We start from the raw sequence: 13,599 nt of genomic DNA, 5'->3' as shown, positions 1-13,599 counted from the left end.
TTTCAATTTCATGTTATTTTTAGCTCATTATAATGAATACTTATATGATAAAAAGGTTGGATCATCATATTGCATGGATTTGAAAGTGAAAACATCTCTAAATTTCTAGATAATGTATGCCCTTATTTTTAGTAAAGGTACTTAATGATTATGACATACCCAAATTTATTCCAGGCTTTGTTATCACAAAGAACTTCAATAAATCACAGATACTAAAAGTTACCTTAAAGTAAAGCTCTTTGGTCTGCAAAGTCAAACTCTCAAATTAAATAATAGCTACTTTTCTTTTAAACCGCTGAATTCTTTCTTCACCAGTCTTTCTTTATCGTATGTGACAGGATATTAGGAGGGAAATAGTACATATCACAAATATAAATTAGGTGTAGCTGTGGTAGCAGTACATAAATGCATAAGACAGTAATGTAAGCGTTGATAAGTAAGAAAAAACTGTATGAATACAGTAGGAATTGCACATTATGAGTCACATAGACTAATGTGTTGGCAAAATGCATTCAAAGAGGATGAAAAAGATGGCTATTTTCACAAAAAGAAATGCATATACATTGGCCACAATTGTAAGCTGAGGAAATTGTTCTGAATGCAACAAAGTTTTTGAATGGAATATATCTCCACAAGTCTATTCAAAGTAGTCAGTGAAGAAAAAGTAATACATTTTAAGCTGATTCCTGTTGCATTTCTGAAGAGACAGAGATAGTCCATGCAATAAAACTGAGTCTGTAATGGAGATCTCTTCCCACCAAAGACCTGTGATCCTAGATTTCTCCACCCTGCACTTGTTTATGCTCTTTCAAGTTAGCTAACTTTCTTCATATACTCTTGAAAAAAATGCAAGCTGGTCAGCAAAATTATAGCATAAAGGAAAAGAAGCAGAGTTTGAACTCTGAAAGGCCTCACTGCCTAAATATCTTTTGATCTTGAGCACTAATTGTTAATACCCATTAAATGTACAAAATCATTAACAATATCTCAGCAGCAAGTGAATGAGAAATGAAAAAAAATCAAATGAAATTAACCATAGAAAGTATCCACTGAGGCAAACTATTCCTAACAAAAATGCAAACTGAGTCTCACATGCTGGCACTCAGCAGTCCGACCTAAGGGAGCTGCTCTCTCTCAACTGAGCTCAAAGCCCTCAGTGAATTTTTTATGATGTTAGGTCCTGTTTGCCACCTCAGAAAGCACATAATCAAAAGCAACTCTTCCATGACTTCCCACATAATGTCTGCTCAGCTCTGCTTTCCTGCTCTGGTGCCCATATGTGTTTCCTATAGCCTTTTCCACATATGTTCTTCCAGGCTGATGTCCAGTTGAGAGATACTTTATGTACCTGCTCTCCATGGTGTAACCGTGCTCAGAAGACGTGATTGCATTATAATCCATGCACCATTTATTCTTTGCATTGTCCTTTCCCCTGATAGTACACTTAATAGATAACATTCGGTGCCAAAGATGTCCTATGAATATTCATAGGAAGTACCGTGACTGACCTTTTTCATTTTCTCTGAATTGAGTACACAAGGGCCATTCACCTCTTCTAACCAACATGAAATTTTAGCAAAACACCAACAGAATACGCATATGCAGAATGGCATAACATGGGTTCAGCTGTGTGACTGAGGCAACTGCATTCCCTCTTTCATCAAAAGATTCCCTCAAAGCTCACTTGTTATTCTTTATGGCCACACCCCAGATGCCTCACAGGACAAATTCAGAAGATTCTGGGAAACACTATAAAGAGCCCTTCTTAGATGCTTTGAAGCAAAATTGGCCTAAACTTCCTATTTGTGAGATTGCCTCTGCTTTGATTGCCTCTGATAAGCCTCCAGAGCTCTCTCAGTGACCAAAAAGCATTTGAATAATTATGATAGTAAAACTGTCATAAACGATCTAAAGTAACAGCCGCTCATGTTGGCACGCTTCGTCACTGCCAGTGTCCCAGTGATGAGTGCTTTGCACTGGGGACATAGCAAAGCAGTTGTATTTTCAGGGGGCAGGACCCTATCATTCTCTGTCTCTTTGCAGAGCACTGTTAATCCTGCACTCTTGCTTTCCTTGCAAAGTAAACAAGGAGACATGGATAGTAAGGCAACAGTAATTAACATACTGCATGAGGGTTGCAAGTAGATTTTGTACCTGATGAAAATAAAACCTATTTTCAACTTCCTCCTGCTCTTTTATTCATGAGTGTAAGACAGCAAAGCAGAAGCATATTGTGGTAAGCAACAAAGCATAATTCCCTCAGACAAGACTGATTAGAAGACAGACCAACAGCAAGGCTCTGCCTCTGCTACAATGCATGGAGCCGTCAAGGGGAAAGTAAATTAAGAGCTTGTCTGCTCTGCTTCCTGAGGCATTCCCTACAGCTGAGAAGAACAAAAGGGAAAATATTACTTGACACTAGGTAGAATATTATTTAAAAAGAAAAGAACATTATCTTGTTCTTCTGCTTATTCCTTCTCAGCAATTCTTACAACTTTGCACATTAGGTAAAACAGACCACAGTTCATACTTGCATCCTCCATCCTCACTCCCTTCTAATGCCGTATAGTCAAGAAGAGAAGACAAAACAAACAAGGAAAAACTCTTCTTTAGGCAACAGCTCTGAGTCATCACGTAGTGCATGCCTGAGGGGAAGCCTGGAGTGAGACTTCAGAGAGCTGAGACTTACAGGTTATAGGTTCCAGCAGTGGTGAGCACCATGAGTCACATCCTCCTTGTCCATGAAGCGTTACCAAGTCCCAGTAGAAAATTCTGCTCCTTCCAGATTTGGTTTTGTTTTAGGACAGAGTACTACTGAAATTAAAATTATTTCTTTGTGAAAACTTTCTTTAAATGCCTCTTTCCTGTTCGATGTCAGAATAACTTCTTGCAAACTCATGGGATCAGCGTTTACAACTTTGTATTACCAAATGAGATTTTCCACAATTTTTTTTTATTTAGCTCTAGAGAGTAAAAATTATTTCTTCTATTACCATGGCTTTTTTGTAATTGCTGTCTAAGTAACCTACCTGAAGAAACTATCAGGGCAAGTACTGATCCTTTTTCATTGACAGAAGTAGAAACTGGAGCAACTCAGTAAGGTAGGTTAAGTTGGGGAGATGGAATGATCACGTAGGCTGTTCCAGCACACCCACTGGAGACCTGCCACATCATAAGTCAGAGTCTGCAGGAGGTCACAGTGAGAAGTCCTGGATCTTTACACAGTTAGACATGTGAATGGGATCACAATGTAGAGCACAAAGACAGAGAATAACAGAGGAGAACTGATTTCAGGAAATGTGACCAGCCACATATTTCTCAATGTGGAATGCAATTTATTAAGAAGTTCCTTTGAATAGGATGCAACTTCCAGCTACAAACATTTTTGGATAAATGTGCTTTGAAAATGTGAGGGTCTCTTTTGTACTTTAATGGGAATGATAACTGAGTACGGCTGCCAAGCCACATCAATCTCTCAGTGCCTTACTCAATTTAAAACATGATGGTACCTCCAAGTAGAAGAGAATTTGTTGTTTGTTGGTTGTTTTTTTTAATGCTCAGAGCAACATGCTTGGGACTATATACACACCCAGGAAGAGCTGTAGAACAACCTGGTTACTTGAAGCTTTTATTCGCTTTAGATCTGCTTAGTGTTACATTAAGTTATAAACTGTCTGAGAGCAGTTTTACCTGCAAAGGACACCTAAGTGTGAGTTATTTCATATTCCCAGCACCTTCTCTGCCTTTTCATGCCTCTCATTCTACTTCTCTTCCTTTGCTATGCTGGAGATTGGAGAGGGAGCCAGTATGAGCCTCAGCAAAGGCTGCAAGTTACTCTAGAGCTCTGGTGTGCTGGTCATATCAAATGAGAAATTTGAGATAAGACATAACTTCTTTTACACAGATGGCTTTCTACCATCACAATCACTAAGAGCAGATACAGAGATTTGTTTCAGGCAATGGATCTATTGCTATTCTGGAAGACCTGTTTCCAAATAATTATGTGTTGTTATTATATGCACAACTCAATGTGTTTATTCTGCAGTGAAACACCTATCTGCACATTCCGTGGGTGAGCTCTGGAACAAACATTTTTAGAAATGAAAGAATATCAACAGAATGATAAACGCACAGCCACCTACACAAAATGTTAAGTGAATCTAGTAATGAGACTGGAAACACACAGGCAGAAAAAATATCAGGGCTCAGGAAACAAACTTTCAGAGCACGAGCAATATCAGATAGTTATCTTAGCCAAGATATTAAGAAATACATAGTTGGTTCAAAGAGTAACACACTCAGAAGCCCAGAGTTAAAAAATTATGAAAATTCGTAGGATGAATTTTACCAGGCTCTCTTATGCAATGGAATAGGTACACCACGCAGAGAAGGAATTTTCAATGACAGAACATTCACAGCTGCTGTACAGGATCTTAGAGGTTATTTTTAAACACGTAGCAAGGCTGGTTTATTTCAACACTGCGGTTTTTTAAGCTCAGATTGATTTGTAAAACATCAGCTGCACACTACACATTCAGTGCAGCACAATACTGTGAAAGCCCTTTGAGATAAGTGGAAGATTAGCAACAGACTTTTTAACTAGGACAAAATAGGCACTACCAGAAACACCTATAGAACCAAATAAAGAGAAATACTTTTAAGTGCTGCACACATTCGCATAGAAGGTACAACTCTGAAGAAATCTCCAAAGCATGAGGAGGAAAATGAGCAAGTTCCATCTGTGAGCAAGTGCAGACGGAATACCAAGGCTTTCTGCTTTGTATAATATAAGTAATACATCAGTACAAATAGCATTGGACAAGCCAAATGAGCTTCCTACATACAATTTCCTCCAAAATCTGAAAATGTGTGAAGTCACATAATGACTGAGCTGATCAAAATCAATACAATAAGAGCAAAACCCTGAGAAAGAAATTTCAACAGAATTTTGAAGAGAGACCATGAAGTTTCAAATTGTTGTCAGCAAGTCATAAGAACAGTGCACAGCTTTTTCACAGAGACACACATAACACAAGAAAATTGTGGCTTAGCATATAGTTTTGTTCCCAACATTCACCTGCAAACTTAGTATGGAATATCCATCTTAAGAGCAGAATAAGTATTTAGACCAGAATTGTTTTATTTTTAATGTATTCTATTATCAGCATTTAATGACTTCCAATATTTTTGTTACCATTTTTAATAAATATATCTTACAGCAACACCTAGTGAATGCACAAGCATATATATCGATTAATCACAAGAGTAAGGGCACTTGAAGCAATCACCTGCCTTCTTTCACAGACCCGAGCTGCCTTTCATCCTTCTAATTCCTCTGAATATCAAAGAACCTGAACAAGAAAACGTCCTTCAGAAGAGCTTTTGAACTCCCTCCTGGCACAGAAATCTGCTCCAGATCAAGCCCTGGCTGCTGACAGCCACCACCTGGTGCTTAAAACTGCCAGGCCCAGGAGGCAAAGTAGGGTTCAAACCATCTAATTCATTCCTACTCTTAGAAAGAGGAAGCAACAGTAAAACAGTGGCATAACAAATGGATTTAGTTTTCTTCTAGATGTTCTAGACTGACAATGAATTTACTCTGATCATTTTACCTCCAATCCCCTTAACATCCCTAAGTGCCACATCACAGTGAACTCCATGGGAAAGAGTTCAAAATTTAAAGCTTTAACTATACAACATCACACATATCCATAGATTCCCCCACATAAGCAGTAGTCCAATCATCCAATGGATTCAACATCACTTATGATCATCCATATCACATCACATTTTGTCCTGTATAGGACATCTCTTCTCATTGACTGTGATGGGGAACCGGAGGTTGAAGGATCAGAAACTTCAGGAAAAACAGCTACACTGAACCTATTAGGAATATTACATTTATTTCACTGGGTTCAGCAGCCTGATCTCACACTCTCCACAAGGAAGACCGAAAATATCTGTTCCTTCTGTCAGAGCAGTTGATATGAGCAAAGTCTCAGAGGAATCTGCCCTTGTACTTGTTCCAGCTCCTATCTAACACCATGCAGATACGTGAGGAGCAGTATCTGGTGTCTGCCTGTTTATACTGGAGCTACAAAGCACTATAATACCAATTAACAGATATACTCTCACTCATTAGTCTTAGAAGTTAACTACTTCTTTGGCATCCAGAACCATCAATGAAGAGTGCTGAAGGCAAGACAATGGAAAGATAAAATTTATCAGAGCATTATCAGACTACCACAGAACCAGGGAGTAGTATCTATGTGATGTATAAAGCAGAACAAAGAAAAAGATCTTCTAAGACATGAAGGCATTTTCCCAAAAGAAATAAGGGTAAATCTGACTAAAAAGTGATGTAGTTGTTGCCCACTGTCTTGTTTAAACTACATTATGTAGTCACTGAAACCACATGAGTAGTACTAAGAAATCTAAGCATTCAAGGAATTCAGTCAACCAAGTAGCCACAGCCAGCATCAGCATGCTATACTACAAATACTCATCCGTTTATGCATTTGGAAAGGCTACATAACAACTGAATTCTGCTGAAACTGATTCTTCCAATTTAAAATAGCAACAAGAGTCAAATACAGAAAAAAAAATGTTAATGCTGACCTAATTTTTGCTGAAATAGTGCTGCTGTGGCACATGGTATCTCCTGTCACTTCACAGTATTCATTTCTTCAGAAAAAAATCCAGTCTCCTATTACTCTTCCCAATGACCTCAGCATTACTGTTGTTTTGTCTTTTTTCCCTATTGTTAAAAATCCTTTTTAACAACAATAATCTCTACACTGTTATTATTACTTTCTATGTATAAAACTCACTCATTACTACTGAAGAACCACTGAGCAGTACTGCCAAAATCTATGATTTTCCTATTGTGGTGGTTCATCTATTATTATTTGCAGCCTTTTCCAATTTATCTTTGTAGTATCGAAAGAGATACTGTTGTACCTGTTTTCATAAGAGATACCTGTTTTCATAAATTGTAAGTAAAAGTTAGATTCCTCTTCATGGCAAGCATTACAGCTTTCTGTTTACAGATCAAAGTATAGAGTTAGCACCAACAATCAGTTTTCCAAAAATAAAAAGCTTTCTGTAAACTGCTATTCAGCAGGAGCTTTTAGGAAACGCCTATCCACGCTTTCAGAGCTTGAACCAAAGCTCTTGGAGATGAGGGAACAAACAAGAAGGAATGTCTGTGGCTCTCAAATTATCCATATAATAAGTATGCAAAGATTATTAAAGCCAAATTCCGACTATAAAACTTGGCTTTTTTGCCAAAGTAATAGCATAGAGACAATCCCAGGAAGCAAACAAATAGATAAGTGATTCTTAAGGAACAAGCATTCCTCTTGCAAACAGATAGCTTTGAAAAGATTTTCTCCTGTCTGAAGAAACGAAAAACAACACATGCAACAGTCACACCAGGAAGGCTCCTAACCCTTACTTAAATGTCTACAAGGAATTGAAGTACAAGGCAAATGAAACAAACTCCTTTCATTTTTAACACCATCTGTTAATAACTCAGATTTATATTTTACACAATAAATATAGAAAGGCCTCCTCTCTAGGAGATAATTATTCAAATAAAATATTAAACCAAGATGACTTTTTTTAAAAAAAGCTGTTTGTTTTTATTTTGCTGAACCAGGAATTTCACACTAGGAGACATATCTTAAGTGCTTAGTTGAGTTACAAGCAATCTGTGCAAGTTGACTTTGTTTGAAAATATTTTGTTAGACCAAACGTTATTTATTTAATCCCTTTCTGTTTACTTAAGATCTATGAATACATGCATTTATTCTGCTGAACACAGGAGAACCAAGAAACATAAGCTGGTTTTCTTGTCTGCAATTCCAACTGCGCTTCTCTTCCAACAGTTTTCTGAAAGGAAATTTTTATGTTGGCTTTCTCTTAAGGTCACAATAATAACTGAGCTCATAATTTCCTGCTTGTTTTCCGTTTGAATTTCTGCTTCTCTGCTCTTTCTCCTACTTACCACTGAAACCTAAGAGATTTCAGATTACAAATTCCAGCTCCAATATGTATATAACAAACACTTGACTTTTTTAACCAATAAGCCGTGACTTGTTAGTATCTTTAGTGTGACTGACATATCTAGTGTGCTCTTCATCTTTAATGAGAATTGTGGTTGTCCATAATTCAGCAATACACACGCTGGAAGCCACCTAAACACCAGACTCAGTCTAATGTTTTTAAAAAAGATATTTATATTCCTTGGACAAATGGGACACCTCTGTGTAAGACATGCATTTTATGCCTCAATAACACAGCGTACTAACTTACTGTTCTAATAAGAACAAGTTAACAGTAATATGTTACTGAAACATCCAGGGAGCTGCAATGTGAAATTCACAGTGGTGATTATTTTGGGATCTGGAAGTAGAGAATCCTTAAGGACCTTTCCAACCCAAACCACTCTATGTTTTATGATACAGTATCAAAGTAGCAAAGCTGTGTTTAAGGTCCTGTTATAGAACTTTAACTTTGTTAGAGCTTTAATCCTCAGTTTGTTTTTTAAAAAGGAAAAAAGAGAAAAGCATTCAGAGGTAGAATATCAAACAAAACATGAACTTTGAGCCACATTTGAAATTAGCTTTTTATGGTTTGATGAAAAATTTCTTGGCACGTGAAGTATCGTAAGATCTTTCGAATCTGTGAAACCCTTTTTGGTATTTTTTTCCTGTTCATCAGAACTGGTTTTGTACATATCTTCAGGAAATCAAAAACACTGAGACAGCCATAGCCCAAATTATTGCACCACAGATGCTTGTTCCTGCAATTGCAGTTATCCACCAGTAGTGTTTTCTGTACATGTCAGTCTGAATGGAAGTATCTCATGCTGAACAGAATTCAGAGTCATTGGATCGTGAGCATTGTTGAGACAAGAAGATTTCACAAATGGAAGGAAAATAGTGACAGTCATACCTGTCAATGAAATTGCTATCTGGGAACAGAATATTAATGTATGTATAAGTTTCTGAACAGAGGTAGGAAATCAAAGCATTGCTGATCTTACTGTAGGCAACACAGAGCAAAAAGGTTAGGTACATATCATTCCTTTTTAACCTACAAAATATGGAAGTGCTTAGAATTTTTTGAGTAGATAGGGACAACATGCCCTAAATTCAACCCAAATGAAGAGATTTTGGTTTGTTGTTATTCCTATTACTGTTGATGGGAAACTTGATCCCTAGCTTCTGCAATCTAACCAAATGGCACATGGCAAAGCTAACAGTGCAGTAACACAGGAGGAAACGATAGGGAAGCGATGGAAAAGGTGGAAATTTGAAAGTGATGCATGGGCCTAGATTCAGCACATGGGGAACCAAGTGCTATTCTGTGGGGTTTTTTTTGCACAATCTTCCTATTAACGTCCTTCACGATTAACAAAAGGGCTTCTGCATTTGATATCTCTGCAGACAAAAGAGACTCAATTCACTTTGAATAAAGAGAAGAATAGCTCCTTTCTATTAAATATAGTCCTGAAACAGGAGTAGGTGCTAAGGAAGAGAACACTGTGACATTGTGACATTCAATAGCATGACATTGAACTGAGGCAGCATGATGAGACACAACCCATATACACTGGTCATGGCTGCTTTCAGAAATAATTGCAGAAAAAGATTTCTAAGATGTATTTTCATCTCCCATATTCAATAGGGAACAGTGGTCATAACACCCACAGGACTGATAGAGTGCTGGCAACAATGCAAACAGAAGACAATGAAATACTGTTATCTCATATCAAGAAAATAGAATTAATTTTGAAAATGTCATAATCTGAATTGATACACTGATTTCTTTATTGACGTGAAACCATGCTTCCACATTTTATAAATCAAATTAAAAGTGCTACCATGGGTATCATTTACGGGCATAGAAGCTACTAATATCTTTTCCTCAGAACAATGAAAATCATTTTTAAACAAAATGTATCAAAAGCTTAGATATGCTTTGCAATAGATTTTGCTTCAGCGATCTCACCTGCCAGCAGCATATGTGGAAAAAAGAGCTGCAATACTGCAGAAGTCCTGTGTGCAATCACATAGCAGCTTGCATATGTTATACCCTTGGCACCTCAGTTTGCTATGTAGGTCAAGTGGAGTTATTGGCCTTTTTTGCTCTTTAACTGCTTGCTTATAAGCAGTTATCAGGCAGCTTCATTGCTATCAGGGCCTGAATAATGCATCTGAACCAGGCCCCCAGAGCTTGAAAACAGAGCTGGGATTTACAATTTCTGCAGTGTTAAAAACAAATTAAGTTTTTATTCCTGTGCAGTTGTTTCAATATCTCTTTACAAAATTTAAGTCCTAGCTCTCCATGGCAGGCTTTTCAGAAATCAAAGTCTGTTACAAAGTCAATCAAGGTTCAGTATAAGGCTGTAGGTACTATTAAGGACACTTAGGATAAAATAACGAGCTGCTCTGTCTGAGGCATTTGCTCTGGCTGACCTGTAAGTGATCTGTAAACACCAGCCTCTTTACGTTCTCCCCCAACACATTTGCAAATCCACCTTTTTTCTTTGTTGGATGTGTCATCCAAAATCCAGGAAGAAAACTCCTACCTCCAAAGTGGAGTTAGAAAGTGGCATTTCTTTATTTCTCATGATGTGCACCAGGCTACTTGACAGACAAGTGCATCCTCTCAGAGTTCAAATTCTACATTTATACGGTTAAGACATACGTATGCAGTACATTGGCATACATACTATTTCTATTTCAAGGACTCGTAGATATGTGCTGATGTCCCTTTGGGCATGCTCAGTGGTATTTAGGGTGGTTGAATGCCCATCTACTTCCATTTTTTCCCCACCATCAGCTTCATCACTGAAACCTTTGACTCACTTTTCATTCATTTTTCCCCACTTTGGAAGACTCCCATTGCTCATGAGGCCATAGCAAGCCACTTCTCAAAAACAATGTATACAGAACCCGAGGAAAATGTCCTTGCACATTTTGAGGCAAAAGATAATAGTATTCTATTGTGACGACAGTAATTCTCATAAGGCAAAAATGTTGAGACAGAAGATAAAAGCATTCTACTATTTCCCCAATGCAAAATTACTGAGGAAAAGCAAGACTCTTCACCCACTAAAGCTGAAATTGAAAGTTTTAGAACTATCGCTTATGAATTCCTTTTGCTAAACTAATATACTGTTCTTAAACTAATGTACTAATCCCTATTGCCAAGCAAATCAACCTATATCAGATGCATATTCATTGGTAACTCACCCTAATGTAAAAGGTGACTTTTAGATACATTAAAGAGCTGGCACAAACATTAGAAACATTTTCATACAACACAGAAAATAAATGTCCCTTCCTTCCTTTGGAGCACGCTTGAATAAAACAGACTTGAATCTCAGTCTAACGAGGACAACAGAATAGCTTTATTCGCTTAGACAGCCTAGGGATGGGACCTTTAGCTAGCTGCAGAAAATTTGATACAACCTTACAATGTCAGTACAGTCCATACATCAAGTTTTACAGATCTAATAATACCAGAAAAAAAAAAAAAAAAGAAAAAAAAAAAACTTTCCAGCACGAGGGAAGGAAAGGGTCTTGATATCTCATTTTCTTTAAGAGCAATACAATATCATTTGTAATAGAGGCAAGTGTTTTATGCCAGGGGCAAGCAATCAGGAAAAGCACTTGCTATAGTGTATTTGATTTTGTTCCTCTTGACCAAGATTAATATTTGCAAGGCAGATACTTAAGGGACTGCTCATGTTTACAAGCTATTAAATATCTGGTTTATAGCAAGCATCCATCCTCCTTAAAAATTCTCATAGTTCTTCAGCACTATTCCTAATCATTAACTTAGGGCAAATCTTTACAGCTAGCTGTTGGCACTATAGGAGTTATTCCGCTACACTGTTCTAAGAGGATGCCTTCCCATTAGGGATGTATTTACTATTGCTACTACAAGCAATCAAGCTGTCATTTATGTAAACCTTCCCTTCCAAAAGTAGTATTTGGATTCAGCATCTCTCAAGCTGTTACTGTTGTCACTGTGAAAATAAGAAAATAAAAGCATTCTCTTATTGGATACGGATATAGAGAATGATGTCAAAAGTGTAGGAGTTCAGGGGAGATTAATAGTAAAACTGTTTCCAAAAAGCTGCCTGGATATGTCAAAAGGACAAGCTACATTTATGCTCTATGTGAAAAGGAAGAAATGGAGGATGCCTCTAAGAGGGCAGTGTGCTCTGAAATTGTTCATGTGCTACCTAAAATACTGAAAGCAGAGGCGTGCTCACCTACTTCTGTGATCTTTCAAACAACCCTTATTGACTTGAGAAGAAAGATGGATTTTTTTGTACTCAGTCTAAAAAATGTATATACAAGAAGCAGTGCAGATGCAGAAATTCCACCTACAGAAGCAGTTCAGAGGCAGCTGAAATAAAGAATTCCATACCTTTGTTCCAAACTACACTTCCAGCATGGCTTTTAAAAACATTATAATTTACAACCAATTGATATTTTTTATGTCCAGCTAAGAATGCTATTCAAATGTAAACATCTACAAGCTGTTAAGCATCCTCAGCAAAACCCTCTGTGAGCACAACTCCCACCAGCTACAGATGGAGCGGCGTGGGCTGAAGTACATCACGAGAGTCATTCCTGAGTACATTCAAGTTTAGTTTGATAGGTGTTATGGTTTGGGTCCACAAAATTGCATTTCATATTTAGAAGGCTGGCTTCTGTAGAAGCTGACAGTTACACTTCAGTCTTTCTCTAAGGTCTGAGTTACTCAAGTACTTTAATGATGTGGCTAGATAAGAAGATCCACAGCATAAAATCCATCACAAAAGCCATAAAACCAAGACACCATAGTATAAAGCTTATCTTCTCCCTATAGATTTGAATGGAAAGCACAGCAGAAAAAATGTGAACACTTCAAACTTCTGGAAAGTTGTCTTGTGTCAAGGGGATGGCTTCTAGGTAGATAATGCAGATCTATGGAAACCATGGGTTATTTCATTACATATCATTGCTTGAGTTTTTTGTCAGCTGAATAACTGTAGTTGCACCCCAGACGTATCCATGTGAATTTGTTTCCAAAATCTCAAGTATATGCAAACAGATGGCATTAACCATCTTGAAGGGTCATGCTTCAAGGCAGCACTTGGCAAAGAACAACTAAGCAAATCTCCACTAATTCAATACTATTATCTCTGTTAGAATTACATTAGAGCCTTCAAATTGCAGCCAAGATTAAAACCATATTCTATTTATTATAACAAACTCATTGGTCCAAAAGGTTGAAAACATATGTAGAGATAGCACAGAAAGGGGGGTGGGAAATCAAGTAATATATATTCATTTTAATGATGCAGAACTGAAAGTTGAAGTTTGTTGGGGATAATCTTGATTTTCTCTATCCCCAAAGCTCCAGCTTATCTCCTTTTCTTCACAGATGCTACCTATAAGAGCTTCAGAAAGACTGATTTAGTTTCCCTAGCTAAACATTGAAAAGACAGAAGAAAATGTAACCGTAGGGTATTAAAATAACTTTCCTCATTTGTGGTTTAGGAGTGGCTAAGTAATAAATAAATATATATAT

Source organism: Lagopus leucura, unplaced genomic scaffold, assembly GCF_019238085.1.
Source record: "Lagopus leucura isolate 7727_CA_CO unplaced genomic scaffold, USGS_WTPT01 Super-Scaffold_741, whole genome shotgun sequence".
NCBI classification, from domain to species: domain Eukaryota; kingdom Metazoa; phylum Chordata; class Aves; order Galliformes; family Phasianidae; genus Lagopus; species Lagopus leucura.
Note: the sequence above shows the minus strand (reverse complement) of the source record.